This window comes from Homalodisca vitripennis, unplaced genomic scaffold (assembly GCF_021130785.1).
Source record: "Homalodisca vitripennis isolate AUS2020 unplaced genomic scaffold, UT_GWSS_2.1 ScUCBcl_7978;HRSCAF=15894, whole genome shotgun sequence".
In the NCBI taxonomy this organism is placed as follows: Eukaryota; Metazoa; Arthropoda; class Insecta; order Hemiptera; family Cicadellidae; genus Homalodisca; species Homalodisca vitripennis.
The window spans coordinates 558-11,873 of record NW_025784087.1 but is presented as its reverse complement, the minus strand read 5'-3'; the positions used below and the strand labels follow the sequence as shown (position 1 = coordinate 11,873).

The window sequence follows — 11,316 nt, the reverse complement described above, 5'->3', positions numbered from 1 at the left end:
CTTACTATAGAATATATTGTTAACACCTTCACTGCAACACCGAGACATGTACCGACAAGAACAGCCAGGATAGTAGCAGAGACTGTCTGTGGCAGTCAATGTGTAAAACTTTGATACATCTCTTGCTATAGAATACATTGTTAACACCTTCACTGCAACACCGAGACATATACCGACTTTAGAACAAGCAGGATAGTAGCAGAGACTGTCTGTCGCAGTCAAAGTGTAAAACTGTGATACATCTCTTGCTATAGAATATGTTGTTAACACCTTCACTGCAACACCGAGACATGTACCGACAAGAACAGCCAGGATACAGCGGAGTTTGTCTGCCACTGACAATGTGTTAATGTGGATCTCAAACTTTACTCTCCATTATGAGCAAATAAAATTATGACAGAAAATTATTTCTGCAGCTTACACACAAATACTACTTTTACCAGAATGTTTTCCTCAATCCTTTACTGTAAAATGTCATGAACAATTGCGATATAACAGCTATGGTACTTATATTTAATTTTCAGTTGTTTCTTAAATATCCTTAATGTAACACTCAAAAACAAGAACCTGCCATTTAAGGGTAAATGACAGCCACTACTCAACATTTTGAAATTACACTCTTATTAGGCTCTTTCTTACCATAATAATGAGAGTATTGAGCCTGGTAACCAGAATCGTCCCTTTGCCTTATCTGTGAAGAATCTCCGGACAGAGTAGCAAGACAGATTGACGTGTCATTCCCAGACATCTCCACAATTGGTGACGATTTCTGTAATGAATAAACATTTGATTGGTTTACTGTCTGTCATGTCATTCTCGTGCCAAAAAATTACTAGCAAAAGTATTAGCGATTTGCCGTTTTTTGTCAATTTTTGCAGATAGGTTTTTGTTAGAAAACAGGCTTTTGTATGATTACAATTTAAATTTGCAATAATTTCAGCAAAAGATTTACTTACAGTATTAGCTGAAATAGTATTTGTAAGTAAAACATTTGACTAGACCTTGGTTTAATTTTGTGGAACAGGATTTATATTCTTTTTATTTTTGCGAATAAACGAATGAGGAGACACACAACCTAACATGTCTCACACAGCAAATTATTGGCCTAAACTTGACAGAATGACACCAAGCATTACTATTTACTTATTTTAAAATCTTTGATGACACTTGTGACACACGAGACGGTGATTTCCTGCTTTTAATTAAATTTTTGTACTGTGTCATAATACATAGTTATTGGAGAGTGTATCTTTAGGACATTTTCCCTCTGTTTCTTCCTGCGCACTACTGTTAAACTTTCAGTTAACGTTAAACATTTGAAGTCAACAGATGGGCGTTCAAGTATCATCAAGTGGTTCGTATTATAGCGGAAAGTCTTTGTATGTGAATTTTTTGGTTGTTTTACTCGTTTCCATAGCTTTTTGATTTTAAGTTAAAATAAAATTAGAAAGAGAATAAACTTGTATAAGAAATTTAATTAAACAATTACAAAGCAAAAGTGCATGAGAGAATTTTTTGACATTGAAGAATATTAAAGCTGTAAGAAATTCTCCGCATGCGCGTGTTTTTTGCTATACTAATTGTATTTTGTTTACAATCCTAGTCAGAGTTTAAGTAATTCCTGTTTGCACTAACACTTATAAAAATAGGTTTTGAGTCATATCTTTGGCTGCCATCTTCATAAAATTGGAAAACATTTTGAAGTCTCTAAAACGTGGGATAAATTAACTTGTCTAACTGAATGCAGATTTTACCTCAAAATGTTAACAATCCATTTGTCGAGGAGAAAACAGATAACTCACCAATGGAACGAATTGAGCAACAAAAGTAGTGTCAAGGAAAATGTCGTTTTCCATGCCATGTAAATCATCAAGATTTGAGAGAGGTGGGCTCGACAAAGGAGTGTTGGGAAAAGTTGAGTTTGATAATTCGGCGACTGTTGATTGTGAAATTAAAGGATCTGAGTTTGAACATGCTGAAATTGATGATTGTGGATTCAAGGGATATGACTGTGCAATTTTTAAATTAGGAAATGAAGGAATCAATTGTGAGGAGTTATGCATTGTGAGAGATGGAAATGAGCATGGGGACAGCTGTGTCGAAGGCATGACATGTGTACTGCTAACTGGCTTGGGCTGAGAGTCCAGTGAGGTTATGGTGCTAGTTCTGGTGTGTTGTTTTAGTCTGCGGCGTTTCCTTGATGATTCTGCAAATATTAAAAGCAGAATAACAACAAGCACACAAAAATATCAGTTCAGCCCATATGCAAGAACTTGTATTTCATCTGCAACATTAATTTTAAATTTCAGTTTATAATATCAAGCACTACAAAAATACTGTAGAGATTTTGGTTTGACAGGATTTTGGTATTTAGGTTGGATAGAGAAGTTGGGCCACTTTCTGGAAAGATCCTATGGAAAACGTATCACAGTGAAGAAGGTGATAGGGGATTATAGGGTACTCTAATGCTGGTATACTGAATCTTTGAATAAGGGAGAGCTATCTCTGTTCCATCCTTCACAGAAGAGAGCCATGGGTCTGCCATCATGGTAGGAATTCTATTATAAAGTTACATTATGTTCACAAGTAAGATGAAACTGAGCTTGCAAATACAATTATGCATCGAATGATATTTTTGGATCTAGTATGAATGTCATACTGCAAATAATATCATGATAACATAATGAAAAGATCTTCTACGTTTTAAAATGAAAATCTTCAGAAATTTTCGCATTTCTTCTTGTATTTTTTTACTTAGGACAATAAGATTAGGATTAAGGCTACCCAGCAGGGATCACTTCTGCCTGGTTTATACCTTCCAGTTGAACCTACCACTGGGCACAGCAAAAATAGATGTCACTTAAATCTGAGCAACCTGATGGATGTCCAGGAGCGGGCACATCACTAACAGCATATGTCGATTCTGGGGTTCAAGGGCAGTTTGATAGGTCTAGTCTACTGCAGGAGATGACTGTTGGAGTTGGTGGTGTTTGTTCCATAACCTCAGAGGTTTCTTACTAGTCTCAACCAGGGTGTACCACCCCTGTCTGCTTTGACGACTGAAGAGGCTGGTTCAGAGCTTGTCCTCCCCTTTTTCCGGGGAGACCTGACTTTGAGATTAGTGCCCTAACTATTCCTCATGGATCTCAATAGGAGGCGGCCTCTACCCCTAACCTTACCCATCCTGTCACTCTGGAAGAAGCACTAAGGTTCTTATAGGACTAAGTGCAATTTATACGCTTCTTGTCCTAAAAAAAGATTAGGATATTCCTCACTGCACTTAGTCCTAAAAGGGTCTTAATGTTGTTTCTGGAGTGAGAGGATGGGTAAGTAAGGTAGGGGGTAGGGGCTGTCTCCTGTCGAGATCCTTTGAGGAAGGAGGGACAACGTTCAATATCCCAGTATTGGAAAAAACACGGAAGAATTTGTTCAATCATATCAGCAGTAACTTGTGGGAAAATTTGAGTTCATTAAGAGAAATCTGGGGAAATTTGAAAGTAAGAAACAAAAATAAAGTTTATTTAATCTTAAAAAGATAAGACAAAATTATATTAAGTAATCTTGAGCTTTGTGCACCAGGTTAACAAGAACCATGGGACACAGATGTGCCACAGATATCTCTGTGTTCATGAGTCAGTCGATGCGCGAGTCAGTCATGTCTGATTCACTGGCATTACTGAATGTTATTATATTCGAGACGACAGACCAGGCATTATTTCCAACAAGGACTGTGCGTTTTCTTTTAAATTTTGTTAATTATAAAATATGGGCATTAATAAAGATGCTCATACATTAAAAAAAAATATTCATCTCTTGTAATACTTATATAACTTATTAGTTTCAGTTTTACAAAAACATTATGTTTCCAATTTTTTTTTTTCTAATTTACACTTTCAAATAAAGTTTTTGCAAATTTTGTGAACACAGAATAATTTTGTTATATAATACAGAAAATATTTATCCCACATGTGCGTTTAAACGTAATTAATAGCCTATCCCTTCTAGGACAAATGCATTTGATCTTTATAATCTCTTACTGTCCTTATCTCATAGAATCAGTTATCGCCTAAATCAGAGGATTGTGAGAAATAGCTGTTGAGCAAACAGATACTGATAAGGGCATTCCTAAAAATAAACCTGAGAAATTGGAGATGAAGATGAAATTAGTGATGAGAAAGGGTAATTCACATTTTTGTTTTCTTTGTGTATAAGTAAAATACGTGTATACATCCATGTGAATTACTTTATTTACAGCTTCACATTTTTTTATATTGAAAAAAGTATGTAAGAATAACAATTATAACACGAAACAATCTCAAAACAACTAATTTATTGTGATTATAATTTTCAAAAAAATGTGTATCTTATTTCTATTTACTTTACTTATCAGTTTCTTGTATTTTATCATTTAAATAATTTTATTTATTATGAAAAATCATAGCTTCCATAACTTATAGTTTTAGTATTAGTATTTTAGTTTTAGTATCGGTACTTCTTTATCTGTAATTGTAAAGTAGTATCGATAATTGTATTATCTGAATGTTTTTCTTTAAATAAAAAATAAATATATAAAGAAATTTTATTTAAATACTTTTTAACTAGAAAATTTTATTGGTAGACGTAACTACAGTACACACCGGTTTATACTCCAGTAAGAATATACCGTTGTATCAGGGTAATTTACCCTCACAAGTAGACAATAGATAATTTTATTAACCGTTTAAAAAGTAGCATAAATATAATAGGTTTAATCAATAGAGGCTAAAAAAACAAACATGGCTAAAACTAGAAATCAAAAGGCTATGTAAAACCATGCAGGACTAATAAATATTAAAAGCAAACACTCCATGAATTAGAAAATTAGGGTTAAAGTCACTCTGAGATAAGGCAAGAAACTTGATTGTAGAATGGGTTTTGCTAATAAAGTAGTGCTCTGGGGAAATGTTGTGTGGTCAAACATATCAGAAGACTTTATTCGTGAACTTAGAGTACAGAATTGGCGTCAAGTATTTAAACAAAATTAAACATGGTAACAATAAAATGTTAGAGTCAATATCATTTCTCGTTAGAGATCAATAGGGGATGTTCTCCAGTTCAGGAACTCTTGTATGGTGTACAATGGTCTATCCAGTAACCATGTGGTGAGTCGTCTTCTCTCATGCTGTGTGCACCTTCTCCTTTGGCTGTCTCGGACAGCAGGTTGAGGAACTTGGGCCCCTGTTAGGAAGGCTTCTCTTCAAAGATGGTCAAATGATGTGTCGGTAGAGTAAAGTTCGAGGCCTGTCTAGTGTTGTATTTGTATCTATCGGTACCTCTCTGTAGCTGTAGAGTGCTAGCGTAAGTGGCCACCTCTAAGATGTACAGGCAAACCACTGTTAGAACCTTCAGTTCTTTACATTTCTGTTGACAGCTGTTTCTGTTATTGAGTTTCTGCAAGCACTCTAATAGCTTTTTCTGTTGCACCAGGACACGCTGCAAGTTTGTTGCCGATTAGTTACCCCAAACTCCGAGCCCATACCCCAAGTGTGATTCAAAGATTGCATGGTATGCAATTTTTGCTACTCTGGTACTACTTTATGGATTTAATCCTCTTGATGACTAAGAGGCTGCTACTTAATTTACGACATAGGTTATCAATATGAGGGATCCATGTCAGTTGCTCATCAATAGCTATTCCCAAATACTTGACCTCTTTGGATACTTCTATATCTGGAAGTCGTCCTATTTGGTCTCTTTTCCTGCCAAACACCAGTTGTTGGGTTTTTATCTTCATTTACAACCAGGCTATTACTATGGCAGTATTGTATAGCCATATTTAATGCCACTGATGAACAGACTTCGAGCATGTCAGGGAGTTTCCACTGAGAAGGAGAACAGATTCGTCTGCAAACATCAGTGTTTTCGTTATATTCCGCCAGATATTCTGGGAGGTCATTTGTTAACAAGATAAAAAGTATGGGACCCAGCACAGAGCCTTGTGGGGCACCTCTTATCATTGGTAGTGGTTTTTATCTCACTAATTTTGTTACTCCTTTCTCTGTGTGTTTTAGCTTAACTATTTGAGTTCTTCCTCTCAAAAAACTTTTGAACCAGTTTGCAGTAGTTCCATTTATACCCAAGATCTTCATTTTGTTCATCAGTTAAGTGTAGTCCAGGCAGTCAAAAGCTTTGCTTAAGTCAAGTAGGATTGCTGTTGGTGTGTTGCCGGCTTCAGGATTGTCTATGAGAAACTCAACAAGGGTGATAATGGTTGATGTGGTAGATTTTCTCTTGAGAAAGCCCTGTTGATGTGGGGTAAGTAATTGATGAAGAGATAAATGTTGAAGAAGTCTGTGAAGCACTAATTTTTCAAACACTTTGGAGAATGTGGATATTAGTGATATAGGGGCGGTAATTTTTGGGATCAAGACGGTCTCCTTTCTTTAATTCAGGAAATATTATTGAAATTTTGAGGTCATTCAGGAAAATTCCATTTCTGAATAATTGATTGATGACACGTACAAGTGGTGTGGTAAGTTCTTCTTAACATGTCTTCTGTAGCTTTGCAGAGATATTGCCAATGCCTGTTGATGCCTTGTTCTTAAGACACTCTATCACCTTTAGCACTTCATGTTCATTAGTTGTATAAAGAAACATATTAGGTATGTTTTGTGTATGGGTAATATTTACTGGAAGCCGTTGAGGCATTTGATGTTGGATTTTTACAAGGAAAACATTTGCACCATTAGTAAAAATATACGTTAAGGTGGTTAGCAATTAGATTAGGATCTTGAATTTGGGTTCCATTTATATTCAGCTCCATTGTTACTTGTGTATTGTTGGTAGATTTCCGCTCACTATTGATTACGCTCCACAGTGCTTTACTTTTGTCATTAGCTTCTTCTATGGTATTTGCAGTTGCTTGGCGTCAAAGGGTCTTTACTTTTATATTATAAGATTTTTTCTTATCCGTCATGTCTTTTTTAAACTCTTCTGTACCATTTAGAAGGTACCTCTCCTGGGCTTAGAGAGGAATGCTTTCTTAAGCTGTGAGGTCTCATGGTCAAAGATGTTATTGGGCTTTATACGTTTATTTCTCGTTTTTCACCATGGGGCAGGTCAGATCGATCAATTGCCAGTGCAAATGTTTGGATAAATATTTTGTATGCATCTTCTTGCACTATCCTGAGCAAGCACAACTTCCCAGGATTCTTGTTTGAGGACAGTTTTGAAATTTGTGATGTTCCTATAGTTAAAATGTCTACGGTAAGATATTGGAATCTGGGGAGCTGAAGCAGTGTTGTATTTTAGGAAAAGTTGTGCTGTGTGGACATCCAACCGGTATGAAAGGATGTCTACTGTTATGTCAACTAGTTGGAGATTGGTGCAAACACAGTCAATTGAGCTGGTTGTTGTAGGAGTTATTCTTGTCAGGGGGTAAAATGATACGAGTCATATTATAGCCTAATAGGATTTCATTTAGTTTGACTAGGTCCACGGTTTGGTGACAGTACGTCTATATTTGTCTCCTATAAGAATAACAGGGCTATTCCATGTGGGTACGTTATTTAGTGTTTGTGAAATTATATCCAGTGACAGTTCAGATATCCTTGAGTTTCTATAGGCGCCAACAATATGAAGGTTTTAGCGACCTTGTTTGATTTGTTCTGATGCTATTTCACAGTGTATTTCCACACTGTAGTTTGGTATTCTGCTGGTTCGACAGTGTAGCCAAAAGTATTGTTGTTATAGATAGCTACACCCCCTTTTTGGTCATTTGTTCTACTGTATTCTGAAATTAGTGAATATTCTAGGATATTAGTGTTTAAAATTTAGGGTTGTTTTAAGCCATGTTCCGTCAGGATTAGGATGTCGGAATTGTTTTGCAGCAGACAACGCTTGGCTCAAGCTCCTGGTAATATTCAAATGTTAATTAGTTCGGTTGGGAGCAGTTTACAGACCTGGCACCCTTTGATTATCACATGTCCCTGTAGGTGAAATGCAAGTTTGATGGTAAGCACTTCAGAAATAATGACAAAGCACAAAACAGAGTATCGATAGTCCTTCACTGGCAGAAGATTTCTTTGTAACAAATTCAGATAAGCTAGTCACCTGCTAAGTAAAAATGCCTAGCCATTTAGTTTAAAATGATATTTACGTTTCAGATGTGCCTTGTAAAAATAAATCATAAGATGTAAATGGATGCCAAGTGATACATTTTATTGGATTGAGAAGGCCCAGAAGGGTTTACTTCAGGCTGTCTTATTAACTTCCTCGGTTACAGCAAAAACAGATGTCACTAAAATCTGGGTAACCTTATGGATGTCCAGGAGCGGCACATAACTACCCACAAATGTTGAAGATAATGGAGTAAAAGGGTTGATCGACACCCTGCAGGGATCACTTCTGGCAGGTTTATACCTTCCAGGTGAACCCTCCACTGGGCATAGCAAAAACCGATGTGGTCACTTAAATCTGGGTAACCTTATGGATGTCCAGGAGCGGCACAATAACTAACCGCAAATGTCGAGATTCTGGGGTGCAAGAGTAATTAGATTAGTCTAGTCCTACTGTGGGAGACGACTGTTGGAGTTGGTGGGGTTTGTTCCCTAACCTCAGAGGTTCTTGCTAGCCTCAACAAGGGTGTGCTACCCCCTGCCTACTTTGACTGGAGCGGCTGGTTCAGAACTGGCCTCCCCTTCTTCCGGGGAGACAAGACTTTGAGATGTAGTGCCCTAATTCTTCCTCGTGGATCTCGATTGGAGGCGGGCCCTACTCCCTAACCTACCCATCCTGAATATCCTGTCACTCCTGAAAGCATCGCAAAGGTTCTTACAGAACTAAGTCCAATTTATAAGCTTCTTGTCCTAAGAGAAAAAAAAGGGTTGATCGATAGTCTAGTTTTCTACAGAGGATGGACTGTTGATTATTGGAGCTCCCTTAGTGCTAAACGCTGTTGTTAGCATAAACCACAAGGGAGTGCCTGCTCTTACCCGCTTTGACTAGAAGTTGGAACAGAAATAGCTTCCCCTTTTTCCGAGGTGACACAATTGAGATAGTGGCCTGTTATCCCTCCTAAAGACATCTTAACAGGAGATGGCCCCTATCACCTTACCCATACCTGTCACTCCAGAAACAGCACTAAGGTGCTTTTAATGTTCAGTGAGGGTTTCTCTGTCTCTTGTCCTAAATTAAAATAACTCATTCAAGACATAGACATTACCCAGTTGGCCTGGAATCAATCACGGGTTCGTTCTGGTAGTAAGAGACCATCTTCTACTGCATATCCAATTCCAAAGGTTATACAGTTTTAAATATGATTTTAGTAGGTACTAAAAAGCGGTGCTAGGTAGCCGTAATTGGCAAAGACATACAGGAATTCCAAAAACATTACATTTTTAACTATGAACACTTTTTTTAAATTCTATTCTAAATTGTTAATCGTATGTGCTTGGTCTCCAGCATTAATATCTCTATAGTGAGAATTGGGGACATTGCATCAAATAGACCTCGTTTTATTGATCTAAGTATTTTAACGTTATCCCTGCGTGTTTATGTTTTATTCAATTATGTACTGTAAAAAAGACCATAATGTAGAATTTAATTTAAAAAGTAGTAAACATATATACAACACCAGAAATAAAAACCTTATTGATGAACAATTTGTACGTTCTAAGTAAGACGAAAAGAAGTTACATACATATTGGCATAAAGCTTTTTAACAAACGACCTCTAAATGTGAAGTCTTTGTCTGTAAATAGTCTTAAATTAGTTCTTAAGAAATGGTTTAAAAAAAAAATCTTTTTATAGTTTAGACGAATTCTACAATGTTTCATTAAGAGATGACATAATATTTTAGGTATAATATTTATATATCATAAATTATTCTTATATTTTATAATTTTTATTATTTTGTTATACTTGTTGATTGTTTGTTAATTCTATTAATTGTTATGTTTGTTATTGTTATATTTGTTCATTGTTATATTTTTGTTAATTGTTATACTTAGATTCAAACACATTTGATAAAAAATAAATTATCTTACAACATCAAATTTACAATGAAGTTAAATGTCTACTATTTTATTTATATCATTGGGCTACTCATTTAATTGACTTATGTGACAAAGCTTATTGTAAACTTATATGTTATTTAATGGAAATAAAACAAATTGAATTGAGCTAAAAATATTTGGAATTCGATCGATTTCTTAGAAGGTCAGCTGATTAATTAATCTTCAACAACAGAAAAAAACTGTTTCCAAACAAAAAATTTAACTTTGATAAAATATAAATGGTGTACAATCACACTTTTGGTTGAATCTGAAACGTAACTTAATGTACAAGAAGAGTGAAATTGAATATCTTTTACTGAATTAAAGTCAATTTATGACGTTCAACGGACACATCCTGTTAGTAAACTTGAACATTTATATAAAAGGGAGAGAAACTGCTATTATGTATTTTGAAAAATTATGAGGTGACTTACTTATTCGACAGCAGGGCAGATATGTGTACTTCTTTGAGTTGCTGAAAGGACAGGGTGAAGACTGCGTAGACCGAAACAATACGATAATAGACAGTCCACATTTTCTTGTATGTTACTAGGTTCTTGTATGGTGGAGTCCTACAATGTATACCACTCGAGTCAGTAAAGAAGTATACAATTTTGAATAAATATTTTTGTTTATGGATTAGTATATGAAGCAAATAATGAAATTTGTTATGAAATCTATATTTTAAAATTGTTATTAAAAATAATTTAAAATTAAATATAAATAAAAAAAATTTATACGAGGTATGGCTATTAAATAACGGGACTGACGCTGCAGTGGGAACGAGTGCGCATGCGCCAACCAACAATGACCAACAGCTATGTAGTTTGAGACTTCCTCTTCAGAATGCAGTTAGTCTCGTTTCTGTAAACAACATCGTTGTGTCATAAGCTTCATTTATGTAAGTGTTGTTTATTTTGTTTTGCCGGAAAAATGGTTAGCGTAATAATAGAGCAACGAATTGTTATTCAATTTCAACGTTAAACTTGGAAAAACCGCTACCGAAACCTATAATTTACTAAAAGAAGTGTATGTCCAGTGAATGTTTATCACGGACTCGTGTTTTTGAATGGTGTAAGCGTTTTTCAAGATGGTCGACAAGACGTGGAAGATGATTCGCGGCCAGGTCGTCCTTCAACATCAAAAACAGAAGACAATGTCGAAAAAGTTGCTAATTTGATTCGGTCTGACCGACGATTAAGCACCCGTGCAGTTGCTGAATCTGTAGGCATTGATAAAGAATGTGTACGGCAAATTTTTACATGATAATTTGAACATGCAA

General features: G+C 35.7%; 1 long non-coding RNA gene across 1 annotated transcript; it reads right to left on the bottom strand.

Moving 5' to 3' along the window:
• Positions 1-641: 641 nt before the first annotated feature.
• On the bottom strand, positions 642-10,607 carry LOC124374336. Its single transcript, XR_006923547.1, has 3 exons — positions 10,469-10,607; positions 1,803-2,206; positions 642-769 (listed from the first exon to the last, which is right to left on the bottom strand). It is a non-coding gene; the product is annotated as an uncharacterized LOC124374336 (long non-coding RNA).
• Positions 10,608-11,316: the final 709 nt, after the last annotated feature.